Raw genomic sequence first — 27603 nt, forward strand, 5'->3', positions numbered from 1 at the left:
TCTCTCTCTCTCACACACACACACACACACACACACACACGCATGCACGGGCGCGCGCGCACACACACACACACACACACACACGAATGTGCGCATACACAAATTTGGCTACATCATTGAGATCATACTGTAAAATTGCTTTGCTAGTTTGTTCTCATTTAATAATATAATAATAATATGCCTTAGAGACTTTTCATGCTCCTGTAACATAGCTCTACTCCATTTCTTTGAACATAACAACTGCTGACTGTTTCAATTGCTTCTGACATTTTGAAACTGCAAATAATGCTGCAAATTGATAATGTAGCCCAATGATGGAGCAATTGCTTGTCTACCACACTCAAGTCCATGGGTTCAATCCCCAGTACTACACACATAAATACATATAGCAATGAAAATTTTTGTTTGTATGCCTCTTCAATTAGACACATATGCTGTGTCCAAAAGCTTGCATGCTTTGTATTTTAACAGCTATTGGGAAATTGCCCTCCAAAGGGATTGCAGCATTTTATGGGCTTCTAGCAAAAGGAAAACCTTTTAAAACCACATTTATGCACAGAAGAAATAATTTCTTTCTTCTATCTGGACTTTATGTAATGTATATATTTAATTATCTTGGGACAAGGACTCATATATCCCAGGCAGGCTGTGCATTCACTATGCAGTCAATGATGACCCTGAACTTCTAATCCCCCTGCCGCCACTTTCCAAGTGCTGGGATTAGAAGATATGCATCTTGGGTATGAGTACTGATATGGACCACAGCCAGGGACAAGGACACTACCGAGAAAGGCTAATCCCCACCACTGGAATTTGTTTTTCACATTCTCTCTGTATTAGTAAGCTTTATGTTCACCGTGATAAATTAAGCAAGGAAAACAACCTGAAAAATACTTGTTCTTGTGGTTTAAGCAGTTTTAGTGTATAATCAACTTTCTTTATTCCTCTTCAGTTTCTGGGAAGACTGAAAAGCACAGCATGGAACACAGGGTAAGCCAAAGCTCCATATCTCACAGTGGACATGACAACCCTTCAAGGGCCGACTTCCTCCAAATAGGGTCCACCACTGAGTTTTATGACTTCACAAGATCCCATCAAACTATGACATCAATGGACTAATCCATTAAGGAGTTCAGAGACCTCATGATTCAATTACTTCCCTGTATCCCCATCTCTAAACATAGCCACATTTTTTTTTCAATTTTTTATTAAGATTTTTTTTTTTTACATTTCAAATGCTATCCCCTTTCCTAGTTTCCCCTCTGAAAACCCTTTATCTCTTCCCCGGCTCCCTGCTCCCCAACCTACCCACTCCCACTTCCTGTCCCTGGCATTCCCCTATACTGGAGCATAGACTTTCACAGGACCAAGGGCCTCTCCTCCCATTGATGTCTGACTAGGCCATCCTCTGCTACCAATATAGCTACAGCCACAAGTTCCACCATGTGTTTTCTTTGACTGGTGTTATAGTTCCCAGGAGCTCTGGGAGTACTGGTTAGTTCATAATAATGTTCCTCCTATGGGGCTTCAGTCCTCTACAGCTCCTTGGGTACTTTCTCTAGCTCCTTCATTGGGGACCCTATGTTCCATCCAATAGCTGACCGTGAGCATCCACTTCTGTAATTGCCAGGCACTGGCATAGACTCACAAGAGATAGCCATATCAGGGTACTGTCAGCAAAATCTTGCTGGCATATGCTATAGTGTCTGGGTTTGGTGGTTGATTATGGGATGGATCCCTGGGAGGGGCAGTCCCTGGATGGTCTTTTCTTCCATCTCAGCTCTGAACTTTGTCTTTGTAACTCCTTCTATGGGCATTTTGTTCCCCATTCTAAGAAGGAATGAAGTATCCACACTTTGGTCTTCCTTCTTGAGTTTCATGTGTGTTGCACATGGAGGAAGACTCTAGAAGATGGAAAGCCTTCCATGAGTACAGATTAGAGAATTAATATTGTAAAAAAGGTAATCTGTGGTGTTCTGAATCAGATGGCCCTTATAGTCTTGGATATTTAAAACTAGTGTTATTTGGCAAGTCTTAGGAGGTATGGCCTTGCTGGCGAAGGTATCCAACTAGAGTTAGACTTTGAGAATTTAAAGACTTGTGCCATTTCAAGTCTGTTGTTTCTGCTTCCTGCTCCACACACCATGTCCCCTGACTCTGCTATCACAGGTTCTTATCCATCTGGAACGAGAAGCATAGATAAACTCTCCTGCTCTGATAGTGCTTATGTCAACTTAACAGAAGCTAGAATCATCTGAGTAGAGGGAGCCTCAATTGAGAAAATACTTCCATAACATCAACTATAAAGGATTTTCTTAATTAATGATTTATGTGGGAGAGCCCAGCCCATTGTGGGGGTACCAATCCTGGGCTGCTGGGCAAGCCACGAGGAGCAAGTAGCACCTTTCCATGGCCTCTGCATCAGCTTCTGCCTCCAGGTTCCTGTCCTGTTTGAGTTCCTTCCTTGACTTCCTTCGAGAATGAACAGTGATGTGGAAGTATAAGCCAAGTAAATCTTTTCCTCTTTAAGTTGCTTTTAGTTGTTGTGTTTCCCATAGCAATAGAAAGTAACCAATATATCATCTTATTGAAAGTAAATTACAGATTTAAAGCAATTTCAATAAAAATTCTAAGACCATTTTACAAATAGAAAAACAGTTTAAAAACCTGTGTAGAAATATGAAAGAGTAGGTATGGGTAGCCAAAGCCATCCTGAATAAAAACAAAACAAAACAAAAAAACTGATGGAGGACTCATCATACCTGATTTTAAGTTATATTATGGTGCCATATTAATAAAAACAGTATGGTATTGATACAAAAACAGATGTTTAGATTAATGAAACTATGCAACTACTGCTACTTGATCTTTTTTTCTTGACAGGATTGCACTGCGTACCTCTGGATGGCCTTAAAGTTACAGAGGTCTGTGTGCTCTGTCTCCTGTGTGAAAGTTTGGAGCCCTTAACTATCAAGGTTGAGAACATGGAAGGTAGTAGGCAGGCATGGTGCTTGAGCAGTAGCTGAGGGTTCATATCTGACTTCCAAGCAAGAGGCATAGAGACAAAGAAAGATGCATAGCATGGCCTAGGCTTTGAATTCACAAAGATTCCCCCAGTGACACAGCTCCTACACCAAGACCATGCCTCCAAATCCTTCAAATCCTTCCTAAAGAGCTCCACCAACTGGGGACCAAGCATTCCAACATGTGAGCCTATGAGGATCCATTATCATTCAGACCACCACTCTAGGATTATAAATTTGGTGCAGATACTGCAGAAATCAAATTGGGGCTCGTAAAAACGCTAGAAATAGAACCACCATATGACCCATGTACATACACTTCCGGGCATATACCCAAAGATATCTATATCTATATCTTACTACAAAAATACTTACATATCCATGTTTATTGTGATTTGGTCATAATAGTTAAGAAATGAAATCAGCTCAATGTTTAACTGATGAATGGATAATGAAAATGTGGTTCATTTATACAACTGAATTCTATTCAGCACTAAAGACAAGTTAAATCATGAAATTTGTAGGGAAAATTGTGGAACTGGAAAATATGCAGAAAGAGAAATACCATAAGTTCTCTCTCATATGTGGATCTCAGCTTGAGATTTTTAGATTGATATGCTTAATGTGGGATGGCTGTAGAAAGCGACCAGGAAGTTAGAAAGAGGCCATGAGATGATCAATGATTCCTGAGAGGGCGGGTCTATGAAATGATATATTTTATAAAATATGGCCATCGCAGCTATGAACCCACAGAAGCAGTGTTTTTCTGTGCTGGGCCTGCATGAGACTGGAGCTGTGAATATTCAGTCATGGACTGAGTTGGGGCTTAGGGAGCTCTACTCCTCTACGAGGAACTATGGAGGGTCCATGCAGGCTGGGCCTAAGGGAATCACTGTGTTTAAAGTTGTATCCACTGGTGATTATTCCCCTATACCTCATGCCCATCTTCAGTGGTGAGAAAATCAAACCCAACCAAAAGGAACTGAAAGTGGCAGGGTTCCTGTAGGCTGAAAGGATTGTTGATGAGGGTGGAGGGGAGTAAGAGAAGGTGGGGAACTGTGATCAGAATGCACTGGATACAGATATGAAGTTGTAAAGGAACAAATTGAATAAAATTAAAAGTTTAAAAAAAATGAAGAAACTCTAGAGGAAATGGACACAATATTAAAAACAAACAAAAACAAAGCAAGCAAGCAAGCAAGCAAGCAAGCAAGCAAACAACAACAGGAGCCAGTTACAAGGTTCAGTCTCCAGTAAGCATGCTTTACACCTGTCAAACCTGATGAACTTAGTTGGATCTCTAGGACCCACATGATGGAAGGAGTGAACCAACTTCTGCGAACTATCTTCTGACTCTTTATATGCACACACTTTCAAAAAGAAAGAAAGAAGTAAAGAAGCAAGTAAAGTTAGGAGTGCAGCTTAGTAATAGAGAATTTGTTTAGCATGACCAACGACCTACAGTTCCATTCTGAGCACTGCAAAACAAAAACAAATAACCAACGATCACAACAACAGGCAGAAGAGAGAAACCAAAAGAGAAAAATAGGAAAATATATAAGTGGAAATCACCAGGGGTAGCTAGTGTATGCACATCAAAAGGCTGAAGTGTGGGGACCATAAATCTCAGGCCAGGATGGGCAAAATAATGACATCTTGTCTCAAGAAGACAAAGACTAATAGAAATTAATGGTGATTATTACTTAGCCATTTGGGAGAATTACTGATTTGGAAGGAACCCTACTCCAATGCATGGGTCAGAAAATTTCTGTGAAGGATCAAGGAGATAATACCTTTAGCATTCAGTGCACAATATTTGGGTCTCAACTGCTCACACCTGCCATTATAATACAGAAGCATTCCTAGGCAATAGGTAAATGAATGACTCTGTGTTATAATAAAACTTAACTTACATGTAACCACAATCAAGAGAAATCCATGTTCTCTGGGAAGTTGTGCTTCCACATTATTGCTTGTAAGCATTCTCTTCAGAAGGATTTCATGCAGAGTTTAATATTACAATCAGTGGCATGCATCTAAAAATCCCAGTATTAATTGTTCCCTTAAACCCCCTATGTGGATTGCTCTGTGAACAGAACTGGGCAGAAAATGGGTTTTTACAGAGGAAGTCTGGGAACTGAAGCTGAAAGCTTATGAATAGAAACATTCCTGAATAAAATAAGCTTATCTAGTTGTTTTGATTTGGAGCAGCAAAGAAAGAATGCAAGAAATCTTCTGGAGACTATCCAGTACCACTGTGACCTGATTGAGACCCATCTCACCATTCACCAGCACACTGGGGGCCCAACAAGCAAGATGCTAGACAGAATACGTATTTCCCTAAGAATGTCACTACCCTTACATTGATAGGAACTGTCAGCCTGAATTTTGGCTACAAAATGAGGTATTTACAAGGAATTAGGCACAAAAAGCAACACATTGCTCCTTTAGACAAAGCAATAAGTGCTGCAGGAAAGAGTCATTCCAGGGAGAATGTTAGCAACACTGTAGTGGTAGTGGTTATATATTGAGGAATTTTCCTATTGGGACAACAACAGACTTCCCTTTCTCTTTGGTACTTTTGGTATTGGGATTGGACAACTGTTCCGTGCATGTTATATGTGTTCTCTGAGTACAATTCCAATTCAGAGAATTCTCCTTTCAAATGTCTTTATTCTTTAGAGTTTTTTTTGCATATACGCAATGAAATATGACCATATTGACCCCCATTTTGCCTTCCAACTTTCCCTACACTCCCCCCTGTATACTTTGTGTGTGTGTGTGTGTGTGTGTGTGCGCGCGCGCGCGCGCGCGTGTGTTTAATGGTGCCTGTTATTGGTGTTTCACTGACATAGGTGGGGCCAGATTCTTGTACATGGTTCATGTCAAAGTGAGGTACCTGTTCAATTTTCCATGAATGTGATTAATTTTCTCATAAAATAGTTAAATTATTTCTAACAGCCTTTATGTTAAATAATGAACACTTGGGTGCATATTTGGAGAAGATTTGAAAAGCACTCACTATACACATATAAGGGGTGTGGCTTCCTGATTAGAGTCCTTCAAACACTCACCAATCTTCCCTGGAGTGTGGATTGCTGATTAGGGTACTTTCAATGAAAACTAACTGCCTCTAGGGTGTACATTTAAGGCTGACTTACTATATATACATATTATATTTATATATTATATATAATTTTATATATATATATAAAATTTAGCTCTATACTTATTTTTCCTTCTCCTTTTCATTAATTTTTTCACTGAAGTATAAATTCTATAAATTAACACTTATCAATTTTAAGTGAATTACTGACAAAATTTGACAAATATAACTACTACCATGGTTATTAGATAAAACATATTTTCATCTAAAAGTGTTCTCTCATGCTGTTGTGCAGACAATCTGTTGACTTTTAAACTTGTGTAAATTTGCAATTCTTATATATTCCCAATGCATTAAGTCTTTTGTTGTCATAATGTTTCTGCTTTTAGCTTTATCAGTTTTCTTTATCTTAAAATTTATTTAGAATAATACTAACGTAGTCAATCCAGCTGTAAAAATAGATTGATTTTTTTATGATATTTAATTGTTTATATGTTTGTGTTGGTGCATGAGTGTAGCTGTGATCGACCTGTAGCTGCCTGAGGAAATCGGAATGGAGCACCAGATCCCTTCCACCTGGGGTTACTGGTAACTGAACCCTGGTTCACTGCAAGACTACCAAGACATCCTTCCAGTCCTCCCCCTAGTCAAACTTTCCTATGTTCTAATAACATCATGGCTTATTTTATAGCATTCTACATTATACTTTTAGTTAGCTTATGTATTTGGACCTTCAGCATATCAACCCATGTCTTAATACTGTATTACTATAAATAAACAATAGAAAATATAACAGTATGTTTCCATTTAAGTTCTTCTCTTCTTAGTGATAATCTATCTATCTATCTATCTATCTATCATCTATCTATCTCTTTATAATCTATTTATGTATATAATTATAACATTTCTCCTTTGGCATATACTGACAGTTTGACAAACTGCTGAGTTTGGAGAGTTGTGTCATTCTACATATTCATTTGTATGTACTTAAGTTTGAATTTAATATTTGTTTTTCACTTATGATTTTTCTGTTTTTGTTTTCATGTTGATCAAATATATATTTCTTTTTAAATCCATATATTAGCAACACACATTGTTTGCAGTTGATTTACTTTTCTTTTTTCCTGTAGGCTTCACTATATATATCCTGTATACATCAACTTACTGAGATTTAACATCAAAGTTTTTCATATAAAATATGAAAATATTATGATAGTATACTTTTCCCCTATACATTAACAACAAGGCTTTGTTTCTACTTCAGTGATGTTGATATATATACATATATATGTATACACACACACACATATATATATATATATATATATATATATATATATATATAGCCCACAACCAGAGGAAGCTCAACTCTAAGGTGCCCTAACATGCCAAGGATAACAAGGGTCATAACATCTGCCCAAACACCAGGAGTAACTAAGACCCCCAGGATCCAGGGATGCAGGACCTGGGGTGCTAGCTCTGCACCCACTCTTAAAATACCCAGAGGGAACCTGACTCCCAGGAACACTGAAACACCCAGGATCACAGGATCACAGGTTCACAGAGGAAGCTCGAATCCCAGGAAATCAGACACATGCAAGAGCACTTGAGCTCTGACATACTCAAAATGACAGTTGAGGCCATAACACTTTCCCCAACACCCAGCATAACTGGGACCCCCACAGGAACCAGGAAAACACAAATCCCCACCCCAACAGAGGCACAGGTTTCTCCTAGCTTGCACCTCTGCCCAGAGCAAACCCAGGGCTCTAGATCTCTACCAATCCCTGCAATACTCAGAGAAAGTTTGACTGCCAGGAACTCTGACACAACAGGATCTCCGGAGCTTGGTCATACCAGGATTTCAGGATCACAGAGGTAGCTTGAATTCCAGGAGCTCAGATAAACCCAGGATCTCAGGATCTCAGGATCACAGAATCACAGGATCATAGAGACAGCTGGACTCTGAGGAGTTCTGACACAACCTGGATCACTGGAGGGACAGACTCCAGTCAGAGACAGCAAAGGCAGGTATCATGAGATAACCAGATGGTGAGAAGCAAGTGTAAGAATATATGCAACAGAAATGAAGGTTACTTGGCATCATCAGAAGCCAGTTCTCTCACCACAGCAAGTCCTAGATACCCCATCACACCAAAAAAGCAAGATTCGGATTTTAAAATCACTTCTCATGATAGAGGACTCTAAGAAGGACATAAATAACTGCTTCAAAGAAATATAGGAGAACACAGGTAAACAGGTAGGAGCCCTTAAAGAGAAACATAAAAATCCCTTAAAAAATTACAGGAAAATACAACCAAACAGGTGAAGGAATTGAACAAAACCACCCAGGACCTAAAAACGGAAGTAGAAATAATAAAGAAATCACAAAGGGAGACAGCACTGGAGATAGAAAACCTAGGAAAGAGATCGGGAGTCATAGATGATGACCATAGATCACCAACAGAGTACAAAAGATAGAAGAGAGAATCTCAGGTGCAGAAGATACCATAGAAAACATTGACACAACAGTCAAAGAGAATGCAAAAAGCAAAAAGCTCCTAAACCAAAACATCCAGGAAATCCAGGATACAATGAGAAGACAAAACCTAAAGATAACAGGTATAGAAGAGAGCAAAGACTCCCAACTTAAAGGGCCAGTAAAAATATCTTCAACAAAATTATAGAAGTAAACTTCCCTAACCTAAAGAAAGAGATGCTCATCAACATACAAGAAGCCTACAGAACTCCAAATAGATTGGACCAGAAAAGAAATTCTTCCTGTCACCTAATAATCAAAACACTAAATGCACAAAACAAAGAGAGAATATTAAAAGCAGTAAGGGAAGAAGGTCAAGTAACATATAAAGGCAGACCTATCAGAATTATACCAGACTTCTCACCAGAGACCAAAAAAGTCAGAACATCCTGGGCAGATGAATGTCATACAGACCCTAAGAGAACACAAATGCCAGTCCAGGCTACTATACCCAGTAAAACTCTAAATTACCATAGATGGAAAAACTAAGATATTCAATGATAACTTAATATCTCTTAACATCAATGGATTCAATTACCCAATAAAAGCACATAGACTAAGAGATTGGATATATAAACAGGACCAAGCATTTGCTGTATACAGGAAACACTACCTCAGAGTAAAAGACTGGGAAAAGATTTCCAAGCAAATGTTCCCAAGAAACAAGCTAGAATATCGAATAAAATCTACTTTCAACCAAAGGTTATCAAAAAAGATAAGGAAGGACACTTCATACTTATCAAGGGAAAAATCTAACAAGACAAACTCTCAATTTTGAACTTCTATACTCCAAAAATAAGGGTACCCACATTCATAAATGAAACTTTACTAAAGCTCAAAGGCACACATTGCACATCAAACAATAATGTGGGAGACTTCATCACCCCACTCTCATCAATAGACAGATCATGGAAACAGAAACTAAACAGAGACACAGTGAAATTAACAGAAGTTATGAAACAAATGGTTATAACAGATATCTAAGGAACATTTTTCCCTGAAACAAAAGAATATACCTTCTTCTCAGCACCTTATGGTACCTTCTCCAAAATTGACCATATATTCTGTCACAAAGCAGACCTCAACAGATACAAGAAGATTGAAATAATTCCATGCATCCTTTCAGATCACCACAGACTAAGGCTGGTCTTCAATAATAACAAAAATAATGGAAAGCCCACATACACATGGAAGTTGAACAATGCTCTACTCAATGATAACTTGGTCAAGGAAGACATAAAGGAAGAAATTAAAGACATTTTAGAATTTAATTAAAATAAAGGTACAACATACAAATACTTATGGGATACAATGAAAGCAGTGCTAAGAGGAAAACTCATAGATCTAAGTGCCTTCAAAAAGAAACTGGAGAGAGCATACACTAGCACCTTGACAGCACATATGAAAGCTCTAGAACAAAAAGAAGCAAATACAATACGAGGAGTCAATGGCAGGAAATAATCAAACTCAGGGCTGAAGTCATCAAGTGGAAACAAAAAGAACTATACAAAGAATCAACCAAACCAGGAGCTGGTTCTTTGAGAAAATCAACAAGATAGATAAATCCTTAGCCAGACTAACCAGAGGGAAAGAGACAGTATTCAAATTAGTAAAATCAGAAATGAAAAGTGAGACAAAACAACAGAAATGGAGGAAATTGAAAAAAAATCATCAGATTCTACTACAAAAGTTTGTAATAAACAAAACTGGAAAATCTGTATGAAATGGATTATTTTCTAGACAGATACCAGGTACCAAAGTTAAATCAGGATCAGATAAACCATCTAAACAGTCCTATCACCCCTAAAGAAATAGCAATAGTCATTAAAAGTCTCCCAACCAAAAACAGCCCAGGATCAGATGGGTTTAGTGTAGATTTCTATCAGATCATCAAGAAGATCTAATACCAATACTCTTCAAACTATTCTACAAAATAGAAACAGAAGGAACACTACTCATTTTTCCCTATAAAGCCACAGTTACACTTATACCTAAACCACACAAAGACCCATCAAAGAAAGTGGACTTCAGACCAATTCCCCTTATAAATATCAATGAAAAAATACTCAATAAAATTCTTGCAAACTGAATCCAAGAGCACATCAAAATGATCATTCACCATGATGAAGTAGGCTTCATGACAGGGATGCAGGGATAACTCAATATACAGAAATGTTGGGAACAAAATAAAGGGGGGGGCCTTGGGGAAAAAGGGAATAGGAAACTGGGCCCCTAGATGAGCATAGCCTCTGACTCATGTGGCAGGGGTGGAAAAGGGGCAGCCCCCGACCGGGGACCTCCCTGGAGCTACTTTGATAAAGCCACCAGGGATGTGGGAAAGAGGGAATAGTGTGCAGCGGGCCTTGATGGAGCAGAGCAGAGAATCTATGGTTTAAGAGCTTTATTAGAGAGAGAGAGAGAGAGAGAGAGAGAGAGAGAGAGAGAGAGAGAGAGAGAGGAGAGAGAGAGAGAGAAAGAGAGGAGAGAGAGAAAGAAAGTTAGAGAGAAAGAAAGAGGAAGAGAGGAGAGGAAAGAAGAAGACAAAGACAAAGGGAAGAGGAGAGAGAAGTGAGAGGACAAAGGAGTGAGAGTAAGAGAGTAAGAGGTAAGAGAGCGTGGTGGGACTGAGCACCCCTTTTTATGGTCTTCACTGTTGCTAGGTAACTGGGGAGGAGTTTAGCCTGAAGGTCAGATGCTTGGGCCATTGCTTACGTGACTACTGACCATGCTTCTCTTGTGAGGGGCTGTGGGAGGTGGTACCTTATGGCAGGGGCCAGAGTTCCAGGAGCCTGAGGGAACGCCTACCATGTCATGTAGGTGAATTATGACCATCGGGGTTCAGACCTCAGCTTGACTGGAGACCAGCCTGCAATTATCCACACGGAAATCCGTCAACATAATCCATCATATAAACAAACTCAAAGAAAAAAAAAACCACATGATCATCTAATTCGATGATGAGAAATCATTTGACAAAATTCAACACCCCTTCATGGTAAACATCTTGGAAAGATCAGGAATCCAAGGCCCATCCCTAAGCATAGTAAAAGTAATATACAGTAAACCAGTAGCTAACATCAAACTAAATGGAGAGAAATTTGAAGCAATCCCACTTAAAATCAGGTACTGGATAAGGCTGCCCACTTTCTCCCTACCTACTCAATGTAGTACTCAAACTCCTAGCCAGCTTAACTAGAAAACAAAAGAAGGTCAAAGTGATACAAATTGTAAAGGAAGAAGTCAATACCTTATTATTTGTAAATGATATAATAATATACTTACGTGACGACAAGAATTCCACCAGAGAACTCCTATAGCTGATAAACAACTTCAGCAAAGTGGCTGGATATAAAATTTACTCAAAAAAAAAAAAAATCAGTTGCCTTTTTCTACACAAAAGATAAACAGGCTGAGAAGGAAATTAGGGAAACAACACCCTTCACAATAGTCACCACCAAAATATAAAATAGCTTGGTGTGACTCTAACCATGCAAGTGTGAAAAATCTCTGAAGAAAGAAATCAAAGATCTCAGAAGATGGAAAGATCTCCCATGCTCATGGACTGGCAGGATTAATATAGTAAAAATGTCCATCTTGCTGAAAGCAATGTACAGATTCTATGCAATCCCCATCAAAATTCCAACTCAATTCTTCAGAGTTAGAAACAGCAATTTGCAAATTCATTTGGAATAACAACAACAACAACAAAAACCCACGATAGTGAAAACTATTCTCAACAATCAAAGAACTTCTGGAGCAATCACCATGCCTGACCTCAAAGCAACTGTGGTAAAACCTGCATTACATTGGTACAGAGTCAGTCATGGAGATCAAAGGAACAGAACTGAAGACCCAGAAATGAACCCACACACCTATGACCACTTGATCTTTGACAATGTAGCTAAAACCATCCAGTGGAAAAAAGACAGCATTTTCAAGAAATGGTGCTGGTTCAACTGGCAGTTAGCATGTAGAAGAATGTGAATCGATCAAGTCTTATCTCCTTGTAACAAAGCACAAATCCAAGTTGATCAAGGACCTCCATATAAAACGAGATACGCTGAAACCAATAGAAAAGAAAGTGGGGAAGAGCCTTAAACACATGAACACAGGGAAAATAATTCCTGAAGAGAACACCAATGGCTTATTCTCTAAGATCAAGAATTGACAAATGGGACTTCATAAAATTGCAAGGCAAAGGACACTGTCAATAGGACAAAACAACAACCAACAGATTGGGGAAAGATTTTTACCAACCCTACATCTGATAGAAGGCTAATATCCAATATATACAAAGAACTCAAGAAGTTAGACTCCAGAGAACCAAATAACCCTATTAAAAATGAGGTACAAAGCTAAACAAAGAGTTCTCAACTGAGGAATACCAAATGGCTGAGAAGCACCTGAAAAAATGTTCAACATCCTTAATCAGCAGGGAAATGCAAATCAAAACAACCCTGAGATTCTATCTCACACCAGTCAGAATGGTTAAGATTAAAAAACTCAGGCAACAGCAGATGCTGGCGAGGATGTGGAGAAAGAGGAACACTCCTCCATTGCTAGTAGAACTGCAAGCTGGTACAATCACTCTGGAAATCAGTTTGGCGGTTCCTCAGAAAACTGGACATAGTACTACCGGAAGATCTAGCAATACCATTTCTGGACATATACTCAAAAGATGCTCCAACACATAACAAGGACACATGCTCCACTATGTTCATAGCAGCCTTATTTATAATAGCCAGAAGCTGGAAAGAACCCAGATGTCCCTCAACAGAGGAATGGATACAGAAAATGTGGTGCATTTACACAATGGAGTACTACTCAGCTATTAAACACAATGACTTCATGAAATTCTTAGGCAAATGGATGGAACTAGAAAATATCATTCTGAGTGAAGTAACCCAGTCACTAAAGAACACACATGGTATACACTCACTGATAAGTGGATATTAGCCCCAAAGCGTAGAATTCCCAATATACAATTCACAGACCACATTAAGTTCAAAAGAAAGAAGAACAATGTGTGGACACTTTGGTCCTTCTCAGAAGGGGGAACAAAATACTCGTGGGAGAAAATACAGAGCCAAAATGTGGAGTAGAGACTGAAGGAAAGGCCATCCAGAGACTGCACCACATAGGGATCCATCCCATGTACAGTTATCCAAGCCAGACACTATTGTGGATGCCAATAAGTGCTTGCTGACAGGAGTCTGATATAGCTGTTTCCTGAAAGGCTCTGCCAAAGCTTGCAGCCAATCATTGGACTGAGTACAGGGTTCCCACTTGAGGAGTTAAAGGACTGAAGGATCTGAAGGAGTTTGCAACCCCATAGGAAGAACAGTAATATCAACTAACCAGAACCCGCAGTGTCCCCAGGGACTAAACCATCAATCAAAAAGTACCCACGGAGGGATCCATGGCTCCAGCTTCATATGTAGCAGAGGATGGCCCTGTTGGGCATCAGTGGGAGGAGATGTCCTTGGTCCTGTGAAGGCTCAATGCCCCAGTGTAGAGGAATCCTAGGTCAGGGAGTTGGGGGTGGGTGGGTAGATGGGGGGAATACCCTCATAGAAGCAGGGGTAGGGGGGATGGAAAAGGTTCTTTCTGGGGAGAAAATGGGAAACAGGAAAACATTTGAAATGTAAATAAAGAAAATATCCAAGAAAAAATAAAGAAAAACATATGTGTGTGTGTATATATGCACATTTTATACGTTTATATATACATACATTTATATATATTCATTTATAGGCATGCATATATATATATATATGCATTATAAGTCTATCAAAGTGTTCTAATTTCTAGTATAAAAATTTTTATGTTCACTAAAGTAGTTTAGAGGAGGAAAGTGATAATGTGTATTCTCCTACATATTGACCATTCCTACATTCTTACATGCCTTTTTCTATACTGGAGTCTTATCAGTGTCACTGAGTTCCAGGGGGAAAACATTCATCAGCATTTCCTGTAGTACCAGCTTGTTGGAATTGAACTCATTGGATTGTTACTTATTTGAATGTTTTCTAAGGTCAAACTTCATTATTGAGACTAGGTTTCCTAGATATAGGACTCTTCCTAGCTTACATCTGTACTTTGACTATGTCCAATGTCCTCTATAATTTCTTGTGAAAGATTGTAATCTTATGTCTGAAACTCTGGCTTTTTAATTTTCTACTTGGTTTAAAGACTCCTTTTTCTTTTTTGGCTTTTGCCCAACTGACCATGATGTGTTTAGAAAGGCTTAGTCTTCTTCTTCCCTTCTTCCTCCTCCTCCTCACTGTGTAGCCTTGGTGAGCTGGAATTCACTATGTTTATAAGGCTACTTTATGCCTCTCTAGTGCTGAAAGTAGAGATGTGCACCATTGCACCAAGCTCCTTCTCTTTTTAAAAAAGAAATGTTTGGTCTTGGGCTTTGAACACAGCTTCTCACAGATGCTAAATATTTTTGTTGTGTTCTCTCTCTCTCTCTCTCTCTCTCTCTCTCTCTCTCTCTCTCTCTCTCTCTCTCTCTCTCTCTCTCTCTCTCTCTCTCTCTCGTCTGTCTGTCTGTCTGTCTGTCTGTCTGTCTGTCTTCAGTTTGTTAAATTTCTTGGTTATATAAGTACGGATTTGCTGTAAATTTGCTATCTTGGCTTTTGTCCTGTTTATATAGATGTAGTGTGTATGTGCTTGAGTTCAGACTCCTCACAGGTTCATAGTCAATATGTCAACTGAATGTGACTGAGGCTGGAGCATCTGTTTCCAAGATTACACACATAGTGGCTATTGGCAGGAAGTCGTTCTTTGTCCTCCTTCAGCTCCCTGCAGAGAGGGAGAGAGGGATTCATAGAGAGTCCTCTTAGGAAGCACCTATTCTTAAACCCATACTTTTATTTCCATTCCATTCTTTCCAACAGACAGGAATCTACACTAAAGACCCAACAGCCAACAGAGTCTGCAAATTTAAAGAAAATTTCTTATGCTGAATTATTTTGATATAAGCTAGAAACAATATAAGGGATAGTCTGAACTCTGCCACTATAACAGAGAAGAGAAACCCCCTCCTTCCATTTAATTTGTAATGTGAACTAGAGTATAGATCCAGGTGGAAAATGTATCTCAAATTGGTTAGTAACCACAGCATTGAGAAATTATATTAAATTCTAAATTTGTAATTAAAACCCAAGATTTAAGCCCTGAATTGGTAGTACATGCCTTGAAATATTATACTTGGAAACCAATGCAAAAGTTCCAGGTTAGCAACTGCAAACTAGCTGTCTTTAAAATATCCATGCTGGGTCCTGTTTACAAATTCTGATACTCGCAGCCAACCACTGGACTGAGCATGGGGACCCCAATGAAAGAGTTAGGAGAAGGACTGAAGGAGCTGAAGGGGTTTGCAACACCATAGGAACAACAACAATGTCAACCAACCAGACACCCCAGAACTCCCAGGCACTAAACTACCAACCAAAGAGTACACACTGGGGGACTCATGGCTCCAGCTGCATATGTAGCAGAGGATGGCCTTATCTGGCATCCCTGGGAAGGGAGGCCCTTGGTTCTGTGGAGACTTGATGCCCCAGCATAGGGGAATGCTAGGGTGGAGAGGCAGGATTTTGTGGGTGTGTGGGGGATCATCCTCATAGAAGCAGGGGAGAGGGGGTGGGATAGGGTTTGCAGAGGGGAAACCAGGAAGGGGGATAACATTTGAAATGTAAATAAATAAAATAGCTGATAAAAAAAGAAATAATAAAAAAGAAAATTCCCAACAGACTTGCCTATATGCCAAGTATTGGAAACATTTTTCTCAGTTAATATCTCTTTTCCTTGATATTTCTAGATTTGTGTCACGTTGACCAAAAACAACAATAAAAGTGTGTCTCTGTCCAGAAAAAATCCAAATAAAGAAATAAATAAATGCCAAGAGTTTAAACCTAACATAGTGATTTGGGCCTATAATTCCAGCATTTCAGAAGTCTACAAGTTCAAGTCCAGCCTACGCTAAATAGCAAAACCCTGCCCAATCCTCATACAAAGAAAAAGAATGCTAGAACTTAGAATCAAAAACACAATCAAGTCAAGTTTATCATAATCAAGTAGATTGGTTAAGCATATTAGTGATGAAGAACCAATTGAAGAGAGAATTCTCAGTCTGATTCTGAATCTAACACTAGCATTAGAGTTGTAGATGCCCCCAGGAGTGGACAGATGCCTTTCAGCATTAGATCTAACCTGGTTGCCCTTTTCTTTTCTCCTGGTCCTATTCTTCAAGTTAATCTTTCTGGCTGCTTTAAGTTCTTAGCAACAGAGTCTTGAATATAAAAAGCAGTTATTTGCATCCTTCTTTTTCTTGCAAGGACTAAGTCAGAGACAGGAGTTCTTTTGGAAAAATCACTCACATTCATCAAAACATTGGCAGATAATGGAATACCTTTTTTAAAATAGAGATTTATTTTATGTATATGAGTACACTGTCACTGTCTTTAGACACACCTTAAGAGGGCATTGGATCCTATTACAGATGGTTGTGAGCCAACATGTGGTTGCTGGGAATTGAACTCAGGACCTCTGGTAGGGCACTCACTGCTGAGCCTTCTCTCCAGCCCAACTGGATACCTTTATGAGTAGAATATAGCCACATTTAATAGCTTTGATGTAGCAATCATAAACGGCATTATGACATACTGGGTAGCGTTTTAAGGATAATATTGTGTATATCTACTATACTGAAAACATGGCAAGTTCAACTAGATGCATGACAACTTGATGCCATAAATTCTGAAGCACTGACTTTAGGTACACAACATAGGAAAATGGGACAATAGCATATACATAGTGCTAAGCATTTTGTTCAGATACCCCCAACTAGTCAATCAACAGTTTATGTAGCATTCTGTTCATTTATTCTTTTCTTTTCCATCAATTTATTTATTCATGCTGCATTCTGATCACTGCCTCCCCTACTCCTGGCCACCTCTTACACAGTCCATCCCCCAAGTCTCCTCCCCTTCTCTTCTGAGAGGGTGGAGACCCCCCACCCTGAGTATCCCCCAACCTTGACACATCAAGTCTCTGCAGGGCTAAGTGCATCTTCTCCCACTGCCAGGCAAGGCAGCCCCATTAAGGGAAGAGGATCTACATACAGGCAACAGCTTTAGAGACAGCACCCACTACAGTTGTTAGGGGACCCACATGAAGACCTAGCTGTACATCTGTTACATATGTGGGGGTGGGGGTTAAGTCCAGCCTGTGTATGCTCTTTGGTTGGTGGTTCAGTCTCTGGGACCCCCCAAGGGTCCAGGTTAGTTGACTCTGTTGGTCTTCCTGGGGGGTCCCTATCCCCTCCAGGTTCCTCAATCCTCCTAACTCTTCCATAAGACGATCTAAGCTCCATCCTAGGTTTGGCTGTGGGTCTCTGCATCTGTTTCAGTCAGCTGCTGGGTGGACCATCTCAGGGGATATAGGCTCCTGTCTATAAGCATAACAGAGTATCATTAACAGTGCCAGGGATTGGTGCTTGCCCATGGGATGGGTCTCAAGTTGGGCCCGTGATTGTTTGGCCATTCCTTCAGTCTGCTCCTTCTTCATCCCTGCATTTCTTGTAGACAGGTCAAATTTTGGGTTGAAAGTTTTGTGGGTGGATTGGTTTCCTTATTTCTCCACTGAGGGTTATATAGGATTCTTAATGTGTAATTGAGATGATTTGTAATTTGGGCATTAAAAATCTCATCCCATGTCTGTCCCCTTAACTTGAATACATAGAGCATTACATCTCTAACAGACTGATATCTTTGTTTGACAGTAAAATTTTCAGTTGGTGCTCATGTTTTGGCTTTGTGATTTTGTTTTCTTCCTCCTTTGGTTAACATATTTTAAGTACTTTACAAAACACAATCCATTTAATGTTCACAACATCCTTTAAAAAAATAGGCTGTTGTACAATTACAATCTCCAATAAAGTAAGACATAGAAAATTTAAATTACCCGACTAAATGCCAGCTTTGTGGTTTTAAATCCAGGTGATCGGGCTCTTGAGCTCAAAGTCAAAACAACTGAGTAATCTAACTGAATCTATTGTGGGATCTGATATTGAGAAGACAAATTTTCAGGGTTGTATGGTAGTTTAAATGGGAAGGCTTTCCGTAGTCTCATGTGTTTGAATGCTTGACCCACAGGGAGTGGCCTTGTTGGACTAGGTGTGGTCTTGCTGGAGGAAGTGTGTCACTGTGGGCATGGGCTTTGAGGCCTCCTATGCTCAAGCTACACCTAGTGTGGCTCACAGTCTCCTTTTGCTGCCTGTGATCATGATGTAGAACTCCCAGGTCCAGCACCATGTCTGCCTGCATTCCACCGTGACTCTTAACATCATGATAATGGACTAAACCTCTGAAACTCTAAGCCAGCCCTAACTAAAATGCTTTCTTTTATAAGAGTTGCTGTCGTCTTGGTGTCCCTTCACAGCAACTGAAATCCTAACTAAGGGAGGGGGCAGGGGCTTTCTAGGTAGCGTGGCATGTAAGCAAGAGAACTGGAGTTCAGCTGCTCAGAACCCAAGGAAAATGCTGGGAAGGCATGACGGCTCACCTGTAATTATGGCCTCAGAAAACAGAGATAGAGGACTCCCAAGCAAGCACTATAGTGAGATTAGCCTTATCAGGCTTGATTAAGAGACATTGCCTCAAAAGCATAGGCTGGAAGAGCAATAACCCTTTCATCAATGAATTAGATGATATATCATTTTTGTATTTTGAAGCATGTCTCTAACTGTAGCAATACTATTTGCTACCATACAAGCAGTAATACTTTTGTTCATAATACAAGCACCGAATTTACAAAGCAAAATCTTATTTGTGAATCATCTGGTAACTTGACAATTAGAACGTGTGGTTTGCTTGGAGAATGCTTTTCTGATGTTTATGCTTGTCATCAACCAGTATTGTTCCTTTTTTCAGGGCTCAGTGATGCTATGAAAAAAATTTCTTTTTCTGCTTTAATAAGTATTACATTGTAAGCCAGAGCAAATACCATCCCATTTCTGTAAAATCATTTGCTTCTTATTCCAGAAATATCACTGAAAGCAGTCTGTCTTCTTCTAGCTAACTAGAATATATATATATTTCTAGTTATATATGTATATATATATATATTTCTAGTTATATATATATATATAGAATATATATATATTCTAGTTAGCTAGAAGAATATATATATATATATATATATATATATATATATATATATATATTTGATGAGATATAAACTTTAGGATATCTAGGAGATCCTTTGGAACCCCTTTTCAGTGTGATGCTATAATAGAAATAGTCATCATAATAAAATAATCACTATCAAAATCATGCTTCTTTAAAATTGAAAAGGCAAAATTTTCCAACTTTGAACAATCTAGTATAGCAAATCCAAGTCTCTTCAGTCCCAGAGTCATTTTCTGTGAATCGGAGTCCCTGACATACAAACTGTTCCTGGTGGAATTTAAAGGTTAGGTTTAGTGTACACACACTCTGGACAGAAAGACTGCATGCATTATGGATGCCAAGTATTGCCTAATGCAATCTCTCTACTAAAATTATAGTGCTGATCAAAGTCCCTTACACACATCTTAATTTACATGCTCTCAACAGCAGAATGGATATGATTTAATCCATGTATTGTCAGGACTAGAAAGATGGAAGCTAGGAATAAGTACTGCTTTTGCAATTGTGTATCTTGATCTTCATGTGGGACTGCTAACAGTGGGAGCAGGGGTTGTCTCTGATCTTGTTGTCTGCCTTTGGGATACTTTTCCTCCTAATTGGTTGCCTCTTCTAGTCTAGCCTTAATAGGAGAGGAGGTGCCAAGTCTTACTGCAACTTTATATGCCATGGCTGATTGATATCCATGGGAGATCTGTCCCTTTCTCAAAGGGAATGGAGGAGGAGTGGATGGGGGGAGGGAGAAGAGTGGGAGGGGAGAGACTTGGAGGAGAAGAGGAAGGGGAGACTGTAGTTGGGATGTAAAATAAATAAATAAATAAATAAATATTTAAAAAAGATATCCTGTTATTTATCAAACACATCTTTCACTCCATCCTGGCTGGCTCAGACATGTCTGACTTATTGGGCAGAATCCCTTCTACTATACATTCCCAGCCTACCCTTTACACCATTGATGTGGGTACAATACAGGCAAGAATCACCACCACCAAGAAGGGATCTGTCACCTCTGTACAGGCTTATCTATGTGCTTCCTAATGACTTGACTGCCTCTGAAACTACCTTTGCCCATGTGGATGCTACTACTACGCTGTTTTGGGCTCCTGCTGTCCTGGGTATCTCTCTAGCTGTGGGTTCTATGGGCTCCACCTCGCTTTACATCCATCCCAATATTGTTGACAATGAGCGTTATATGTTGCCTGAGGGGTGCCAAAGTTCTTGTAGCACTTCAAATCCCTCCAGGACATCCTTGCCATTCTGGGTATGAAGGAACTTTCTAAGAAAGATAAATTGACTGTGCAATCAAGGAAAATACAGTGCTTCTTGTCTCAGCCGTTCCAGTTTGCTGAGGTCTTCCGAGATCACATGGGAAAGCCAGCGCTTTGAGAGATAGCATTAAAGGATTTCAGCAGATTTTGGAAGGCAACTTTGACCATTTGCCAGGAAACCACTGAAGAAGCTGTGCCAAAAGCAGATAAGCTCCAGGCAAGCATGCATAGTGAGAGCAAACAAGCATGCATGGTGAGGGCAGAGAAGCAGGCATGGTGAGGGCAGACAAGCAGGGATGGTGAAGGGTGTTTTGCTAAACTCAGGACTCATCCTCTGTCCTGGTCCTTCTTTGCCTCTATGCTACCCATGTTTAATGTGTAGGCCACACAAGAGCCTTGATTCAAAATGTAATGTTTCTATCTGAAGAGTATTGAAAGTTTTCAAAAAAGTATACATTCCCCCACCCCCACCAAAATCAGTGCATATCTTTATGTTCTCTGTGGTAAATGAACATCAAGTATCTGACCCTGGTTTCAGGGATCTGATACTGTCAGGATATGTTTGGTTTAGTATAATTTGAATTTGAAGATTTTCCAAAAAAAAGTTTGGACATAAATGTGTAGAGGACTCAATAAGATTGGAATCAGACTGGAGATGCAGGGTAAAAGATGATACAAGAATAGGCTAATTACTAAACTGGGCCACAGAAGCAGAGGTGAAGCAAATTCAAAGCTCTCAAAAATCTGCCACGGAACTCAAAATAATGGTGAATTCAAATAATAAAGGCAAGAATAAATCTATGGGTCAGATGTGAGTAGGAAAACCACAATAGAGGCATGTAGCTAAAAATGTCAGAATTAATTAAGGGGCAGAAGTCAGATAAGACATACAGGCACAAAGCCAGAAGCAGCAGGATAAAGACAGCTAAACGAAGAGGAAGATTAGAAATTGGAAATCTACAGACCCGAAAGCAGAAGATCTACAGGAACCAAAAGAAAAAAAGGGAACCAAGAACAGAGATAAAATGCTCTTAACAAGCAAAGTCAGGTTCTCTAGCTCTAGGTCGCTTCTTTTATGTCTGTTTTTATGAAAGAGGGTTTGTCTAAGAAGACACGGGGCAAGGCCATTCTTGCTTTCATAAGGTCCCAAGAGACGTATAGATACAACACAAAGCAAGAAAAGCCATTATAATTTATGATTAGTTGAAGCTTGAACTTTATTTTTATTTTATTTTATTTTATTTTAGGTTTTTAAAAAATATTAGACATTTTCTTCATTTACATTTCAAATGCTATCCTGGAAGTCCCCTATACCCTCCCCCTGCCCTGCTCCCCTACCCACCCACTCCCACTTCTTGGCCCTGGTATTCCCCTGTACTGGGGCATATACAGTTTGCAAGAGCAAGGGGCCTCTCTTCCCAATGATGGCCAACTAGGCCATCTTCTGCTACATACGCAGCTAGAGACATGAGCTCTGGGGATTCTGGTTAGTTCATATTGTTGTTCCACCTACAGGGTTGCAGACCCCTTCAGCTCCTTGGGTACATTCTCTAGCTCCTCCATTGGGGACCCTATATTCTATCCAATAGATGACTGTGAGCATCCACTTCTGTATTTGCCAGGCACTGGCATAGCCTCACAAGAGACCACTATATCAGGGTCCTTTCAGCAAAATCTTGCTGGCATATGCTATAGTGTCTGTGTTTGGTGGCTGATTATGGGATGGATCCCCAGGTGGGGCAGTATCTGGATGGTCCATCCTTTCATCTCAGCACCAAACTTTGTCTCTGTAACTCCTTCCACAGGTATTTTATTCCCTATTTTAGGGAGGAATGAAGTATCCAAGCATTGGTCTTTCTTCTTCTTGATTTTCTTGTGTTTTGCAAATTGTATCTTGGGTATTCTACCCAATATGCAATATATACAAATGTATCCAATATATACAAAAAGCTCAAGAAGCTGGACTCCAGAAATTCAAATAACCCCATTAAAAATGGGGTACAGAGCTAAACAAAGAATTCTCAACTGAGGAATACCAAATGACTGAGAAACACCTGAAAAAATGTTCAACATCCTTAGTCATCAGGGAAATGGAAATCAAAACAACCCTGAGATTCCATCTCACACCAGTCAGAATGGCTAAGATTAAAAATTCAGGTGACAGCAGATGCTGGCGAGGTTGTGGAGAAAGAGGAATACTCCTCCATTGCTGGTGGGATTGCAAGCTTGTACAACCACTCTGGAAATCAGTCTGGTGACTCCTCAGAAAATTGGACATAGTACTACCAGAGGACCCAACAATACCTCTTCTGGGCATCTGCTTGTGGACGTTGTACATCGTGGTGCGCACTAGGCTCCGCACCACGATGTACAACGTCCACAAGCAGCTATTAAACACAATGACTTCATGAAATTCTTAGGCAAATGGATGGATCTGGACAATATCATCCTTAGCGAGGTAATCCAATCACAAAAGAACTCATTTGATATGCACTCACTGATAAGTGGACATTAGTTTAGGTTTTTGAGACAGAATCTCTGTTTGTAGCTCTGGCTGGCAGAGTTATCTAAACTAGGCTAGCCAGAGTATCACAAAGATCCCTCTGTCTCTGCCACCTGAGTGCTCAGATCGAAGGCTTTCACCATTACACCTGCCTGAGGAACTTTAAGTCTCAGTATAAAACTCAAGTGACAATGACTGGGAAACTCTGGAGCAGTGGGCTTTGACCTGTGGGTCGCATATCAATTATTTTGCTTATCAGATATTTACATTATTACCATGTAGCTAAATTACATTTATGAAGTAGTAATGAAAATAATTTTATGGTTGGAGGTCACCATCACATGAGGAATGGTATTAAATGTTCCCAGCAATAGGAAGGTGGGGAAACACTGCTATAGAAATTTAATTTTAATTTCTTTTTATCTGACTGATTTTCTTCTCAACACAAAGCCACCTTTGAACTTCAGCTTTGAATTGAGCCATTCTGCCAAGACAAGCAGTTTGGAGTGAAATATCAAAGCACCGAGTTATTTGTTTCTGCTGGGCTTTTCATTTTTAACCTCCCAAAGATCTTACCTACCAGAAAGTCAAATCTAGTCAGTATCCAGGATCAATCACATCCATAATACTGATCTTCTTTGAAGGAACACCAGTCTGGTTTGTGCTGCTAGAAGTGGATAACCCATGAAGAACACAAATTTCTTTTCATTGGTTCTGGAAACTGGGAATTCCAGGATCAGGCTAGCGGCAGACTGTGGCTCAGTATTTCTACATCCCAAATAGTGTCTTGAAATCTGTGTCCTCATTTGCAATGAGAAATTTATTCACTCGAGCCTTTCTCATAGAGGCATTAATCCACTGGTGATGACAAAGTCTGATGACATAATGTTCCCTATCAAGCCCCACTTGCCAACACTGGCATTAGGATTAAGCTTATGGATTTGGGACAAGACATTGAATTGATGGCAAGAAGAGTGGGGTAATGATAGGTGTCATGGATTGAATCTAAAACTATCCCTGAGAGTGTCATTTATTAAAGGCTTGGATACTAGGTGGTGGGTGTTCTTTGTTTGTGTGGTTGACAGATGATCCCACTCTGTGAACCTTATTGATCTGGAAGTCACTGTGTTGACCTCAGAGTTGCCACCTTACTCCCCTCCTGAGTGCAGGGATCAAAGGCATGCGCAGTTACTCCTGGCACGGCTGTCAGGGTTTTGGTTGGATCAGGAAGGCACAGTTGGATTAATGCACTGATGAATTCAGATCTAAATGTGCTAGTAGAAAGTGGGAATTAGGAGAAGGTTTCTGGAAAACCTCTCAAAGTCTATTTGTCTGTTGTGTGTACTTAGGTACTGCAATTGCAAGAAAGAGCTGCTGGGCTTCCATGCAGTTTCTAAAAGTCTGCAGAAACAGTAAGCTCACCAAATTCTATATTCAAGCTAAAAGACAACAAAAAAAATCATCTTAAGCCACATTACAATAAAAAAATGTCAAAGCTAGGGGCAAAGAAAAAAACGTCTAAAACTATCCAGAAGAAAAAGAAAATATGGATGCATCAAAAATAATAAAGTGCTAAAGAAAAGAAATCAAGTAGAAATACATTTCAAAAATGAAGATGAAATAGTCATCTTATACTCAGAAAGGCTGTAAAGGAGCACACCATCAAGACAAGAGATTTATAAAACATTTCATATGCGGGAAAAGAACTACCAAATAGAATCTACATCTATACAAAAGAATGAACAAAATACTAGAATTATAACTGTGTGGCCAAATATGAATATAAACTCACAACCTGAGTTTGATCCCAGTGACACACATGGTAGAAGAAGAGCACATGTGTCTCTCAGGTTGTCCTCTGACTTCTACACAGGAATCATTCATGTACATGCACACACAAAGAATATCAATAAACTAACAGACAAATAAATAAAACATAACTAAATTTCTTTTTTTCCCAAGACAGTGTTTCTCTGGATAGCCCTGGCTGTCCTGAAACTTACTCTGTAGATCAGGCTGGCCTCGAACTCAGATATCCACCTGCTCCTGCCTCCCAAGTGCTGGGATTAAAGGCGTGCACCACCACTGCCTGGCTACTAAATTTCTTTAAAATACAGTAGACTATCTATGCTGGTCTATATATGTTTGGCCCAGGGAGTAGCAAGCACTACTAGAAGGTATGGCCTGGTTGGAGAAGATGTGTCTCTGTGGGTGAGGTCTTTAATACCCTAGTCATAGCTGCCTGGAAGAGAGTACTCTGTTAGTAGCCTTCAGGTGAAGATGTAGAACTCTCAGCTCCTCCTGCACCATGCCTGCCTGGATGCTACCACACTCCCGAATTGATGATAATAGACTGAACCTCTGAACCTGTAAGCCAACCCCAATTAAATGTTGTCCTGATAAGAGTTGCCTTGGTCAGGGTGTTACAGAAGTAAAACCCTAACTATGATACTATCTAAAACCGAAAGATAATAATGTGTAGTGAGGTTTCTAACACACCTGGGGACAAGGGAAATGGGTCCATGGGTAAAGGGGCTTGCCATACAAAGCTGATGGCCAGAATTTGATCCTTGGAATCCATATAAAGAATCAGATGTGGTAGCAAACATCTACAGTCCAAGCATTTCTATTGTGAACTGAGAGGAGAAGACTCTCGAAGCCTGCTACCCTACAGGGCAAACCCCAGTATCTAAACAACAAGGTGTAAATAGAAACAATTGCAAAGAGTTGTCCTCTGACTTCTCCAGGCATTCTCTCTCTCTCTCTCTCTCTCTCTCTCTCTCTCTCTCTCTCTCTCTCTCTCTCTCCTCTCTCTGTCTCTCTCACACAAACAAATTAATAAAGAGCAGATCTTAAAAACATATATAGAGAGAAATAAATTAAAAATTATATAACAGCATAAAATTTGATTATATAAATGGGAAGAACAGCACAAGGACGTAGATGGGGTACATAAAAATACAATGTCTAAGGTGATATGTTATCCTTTGAGGGTATGCATATGCTATAACTAGATATATGATCATCTCTAACAAAGCTACCATAAAAGTAGCATTTTAGCTATACATTAAAATGCCATACTTATTGTTTTTACCAATGTATTTGAAAAAATGTCTTCATTTATATAACATATAAATATAACATATAGGATTCATTTATGATTACTTGGTCCTGTTTCTATAAAACTTCTTAAAATCATTTGGAACATGGACCTTGGGGGAAAGTTGAATAAACTATACCTTATCTTTAAAAATAGTGTAGGGCTGGAGAGATGGTTCAGTGGTTAAGAAAACTGACGGCTATTATAGAGGTCCTGAGTTCAATTCCCAGCAACCACATGGTGGCTGACAACCATCTGTAATGGGATCTTATGCATTCTCCTGGTGTGTCTGAAGAATCATATAAATAAAATAAATAAATCTTTAAAAATACATAAAATAGCTTATCTCTAACTATTTACTAAGTTTCAGAAACAAAACAAGTCTCAATAAATAAAATATTACTTAAATAATAGAAAATATATTCTCTGTCTATAGTGAGATTAAAACTAGGGCCACATGGTGGTGTCCATGCCTTTAATCCCAGCAATTGAGAGGCAGAGAGGTCTCTGAGTTCAAGGATAGCCTGGTCTATGGAACCAGTTCCAAGATAGCCAGGGCTATACAGAGGAATGCTCTCTTGAATAACCAAACAAAACAAATAAATAAAACCAAACTAAGACAAAGAAAAACAAAAACCCAACAACAATATAGCTAATAAGTGTATAGTTAAGAGGTTATAGGCATGGATAATAAACCCTAAGAACTGCCATGTGTGTGTTGGGATCTACACAGGGATTCTTTGAAATAGATGCAAGTGCTTTTAATGACTGAGCTCATTCTCTTCAGTCCCATGTAAACTAGATTTTTTATTAGATATTTTCTTTATTTACATATCAAATGCTATCCTGAAAGTTCCCTATACCTTCCC

The 27603-nt window shown here is 39.4% G+C and overlaps 1 pseudogene; it reads left to right on the forward strand.

Moving 5' to 3' along the window:
* The first annotated feature begins 3764 nt into the window (after window positions 1–3764).
* LOC110314314 lies at window positions 3765–21317 on the forward strand (annotated as a pseudogene).
* Window positions 21318–27603: the final 6286 nt, after the last annotated feature.

Source organism: Mus pahari, chromosome X (genome assembly GCF_900095145.1).
Source record: "Mus pahari chromosome X, PAHARI_EIJ_v1.1, whole genome shotgun sequence".
Taxonomy (NCBI): Eukaryota; Metazoa; Chordata; class Mammalia; order Rodentia; family Muridae; genus Mus; species Mus pahari.